The 3,705-nt window shown below is 30.2% G+C and overlaps 1 long non-coding RNA gene across 2 annotated transcripts in view; it reads right to left on the bottom strand.

Annotated features, from left to right (window-relative positions):
* Positions 1 to 3,705, bottom strand: part of LOC136796220 (uncharacterized) — a 161,706-nt gene that overhangs the window by 105,071 nt on the left and 52,930 nt on the right. Inside the window, exon 1 of one of the 2 annotated variants that reach the window (XR_010843913.1) lies at positions 2,709 to 2,748. The exons of the other annotated variant lie outside the window; for it this stretch is intronic. This is a non-coding gene — a long non-coding RNA (uncharacterized lncRNA). Of the gene's footprint in view, positions 1 to 2,708; positions 2,749 to 3,705 lie in introns of those variants that run through there. 2 annotated transcript variants of the gene reach the window in all.

Genomic DNA, 3,705 nt, shown 5'->3' on the forward strand with positions numbered 1-3,705 from the left:
ATGCATGGATAATCAGTAAAGATAATTTATTCATTATTGGAAACGAACTTTGTTAGTTATGTAACCACTACCCATAATTTCATATATTATAAATTATTTTTCGATACCCATGAGTGCCTTAAGACATTTCAATCCAAAAAGTACCGTTACGTCAATTCCGGTCAGTGGTCTTTATCGATTCTACGAATGCCATGAAAACGAGAAAAAATGACGTACTGAATCCAACGTCAGCTCTTACGTAACTTTCAAATAGGATCTTTTATTCAGCTATCTTTTAATCATTTTGGAAGTTGCAAAGTAATAAACTCTGACAGAAATATGTTTGCCTGTTAATTCTTTTTTTTTTTCGCAGTGATTTTCCCTATGTAAGACAAAATTGTGAAAATATTGTTATGCTATGGAATTCCGTGGGATGCCAGCTGCTCAAAGTAAGTTTATCACATTGTTTTCAGATTATAAGAAAATATTTTATATTATTTTTGATTTACAATCAACATTTGTTTATTTATTTACAATCTTTTGATTTTTTTTTTTTTTATTATTGTTTTCCTTTCTCATCGATATTGTTAGATTTTGATAGATGTGTTGATATTGATAGATTGTTCCAAATAAACTACAATGGCTTCTATTCATCCCTATATTCTCAGTCTGCTGGTGTTCCTCAAGATAGTATCCCTGGTCCCATCCTCTACACCGTCTATACAACTGACATCTCAACCAAACCTAACACATGTGTGCTTTCTGTAATAATAAACTTTAATAGAATCCCAAACTCTCCAATCCCATATCACAGCCCTCGAAGAACGTGGTCGTAATTGGAGGATTAAAATAAATCCCTACAAATCACCTTTATCCTTCTTCGTAAACCTACCGAATGCCCTACAGTCTCCTTTAATAATGTTGATCTTATCCCTGTCGAACAGATCCTTTACCTTGGACTACATCTGGACAAATGACTAACCTGGAATCCTCACAAGGACTGAAGCGACAGGAAACTGCATGTCTATTCCGACTATTACAGCACTTACTAGACCAACGGTCTAAACTTCTAATCATTGACCGATCTACATGACTGTAATAAGGCCAATCTGGACATATGGAGTTGACCTTTGGGGCTCCACTAAACCTTCGAATTCCTCTCGTATCCAATCCTTACAATGTAAAATTCTCTATGCTACTTAATTTGTCACAAATAATTTCATACATAAAGACCTTAATGTTCCCTATGTAACCGATCTAGCCCGAACCAGATCTCACTCTTTCCATTATAAACTCCCTAACCACCGAGGCGCCAGAAAAGAACATGCCCACGAGATCTACTAATGTAAAATGTCATTAGAGTGCTACCTATGGGTAGTCTCTCTACAGGCCTGTAACACTCCATTTCAACTAAGATCAAATTTACTGAATGTATTATATAATATACAGTTGTAAATTTCAATAAAGATATTAAATAAAAATAAACATTAATACTTACTTGATACAAATACTCTATTATTATTATGAACGTTATACAAATACTTTCTGTCGAAATAATTTTGAGTTGTATGTTTTCAAAATAAAATATAATGACAAACCAAGCACTAGTAACCATTTACTTATGAGTAATATATTTTCTTAAATTGAAAAGAAATTATTTATTAAAAGAAAAAGAGATACATACAACTAAAAATAGTACGAAATTAAGATATCATAATACAAATATACTTATACTTACTATCTTTAGTATAAGTCCGATTCAAAATATAATAAAAATTTGGAATGAGCTAGAAAAGCTCGAAGCGTCCTATAAAATAAACGTTTAAAGAAGTTTTATGAATGGTTGATAATGCCTTAAAATAATATAATTAATAACGATTAAAAATCATTAATAATTCGTAAAAAATAATTAATAAAAAATTATACATTGATTTATTATTACTTTTATCGTTTTGTTCAACCCACACAGCATAAATCTTAGAATGACATTTGATGAAATATTTTTAAAAATATAACTACTGCATTATACTCAATTCCAGATATGATTAAGGGATCTTTTTGCCAAAAAAAGTTAAAAAAAGGTGTCCCTATGATTTCATTCAGTTAATGTTTAGATCGCGAATAAATAAATCTTAACGAAAAAGGTTATAAATGATTCTTTTCAAATGACTAGCAGATATTATAAATATTAGCATTAAAAAAAAATTATGTATTTATATATTATACATTCTAGACTAGCTGCTCCTTAACATATTATTATTGAAAATCATCCAATACATAAAAAGGACATTAATCGGACGTTTTAACATATTTTCTATATACTAACACTTTATTACTTTCAAATATAGTCATATTTACTATTTATTACAAGCATTTATTATTTTAAGTTTTTGACACACTGGAGTGGGGTGGCTCAGTGGTAATTCACAGTTCTAATAACTCCAATGACACGGATTCGAATTAGGCTGTGACAAATAATTATTTATTCTTTTACTGTAGCCGTGAGTCAACCCTGTGGACTCGGGAGCCCTCCGAGGTCCACCTAGCCTCATAAAGTGGGTCCCCTTCTTGCACAACCGTTGGTCTAGTAATTGTTTCCTCAAATATAGGTTAAGCCACGATACTACCTAATACATGATTAATGCACCATAACCATTAAATCAAAAATTAAAAATTAGGTATTTGTTTTAATTGTTTATTTTAAAATATTTAGTAATTTAAATACTTACAAATTAGAATCTACTCTTCCATTTAATATTTGTCACTCACCTGAAATTAAAAAAAAGATAATTAATAATTTAAAATATCTTATTATACCATGTATGTGTAATTTATATATGTCCGATTTCGGATTGATAAGTATGCTGTGTGAGATAGCAACCTGATGTATTTAGGCAGCATAGATAAATAAAGTATTTCTCTCTGTATCCATATAATAAATAGGGGAGCGGGATACCTCAGTGGTAAGTGTGCTGATAATTTCATGGACTCGGGTTCGAATCCTGTTTTGACAGATAATTATTTAGTCTGTTATTGTAGTCGTGAGTCAACCCTGTAGGGCGGGACTTCTCCAGGGTCAGGTTGGTACCCTTGGCGGTCGAGAGTGACTGACCAAATCACCTCCTTGCACAACCTGTTGGTCTAGTAGTAGCACTTCCTTTCTAAGTATTGCACCCCTGACATGAAATAATATTTAAAATTTTAGTGACTTTTCGTGTCTCCTAGATTAGGCCATTTTTAAATTATTTTTTTCTACTATTATAGTCAGATTTTTAAAAATTATTTGTTAGAAGATATGTATAATATAAGATATGCAAGTAGTGTCTAAAAAACTGAAAAAATAAATAAATAAATTGAATCTAAAAATTGAACAATATGACAGACAATGAAAATTAGTGAGTGGCTTATATCTGAATTACAGTGTGAGTATTAACTCTGTAATTACAGTCTGAGTTTAAAACTGTAATTCAGAAATAAGCCACTCACTATTTTTCATTGTCTGTCATATTCTTCAATTTGTAGATTCAATTTATTTATTTATTTTTTTAGACACTACTTGCATATCTTATATTATACATATCTTCTTACCTACATGATATTATATTTCATCTTTCACTGTTTTCAATTTCTACCATCTAATTCCACGATTATCAATCAATTAAATTTTTTTTTACTATTCAATTATCAGTTATCAATTTTTATATTTTTATAATTCAATTCAATATT

This window comes from Halyomorpha halys, unplaced genomic scaffold (assembly GCF_000696795.3).
Source record: "Halyomorpha halys isolate HHAL.00 unplaced genomic scaffold, Hhal_1.1 Scaffold204.1, whole genome shotgun sequence".
Taxonomy (NCBI): domain Eukaryota; kingdom Metazoa; phylum Arthropoda; class Insecta; order Hemiptera; family Pentatomidae; genus Halyomorpha; species Halyomorpha halys.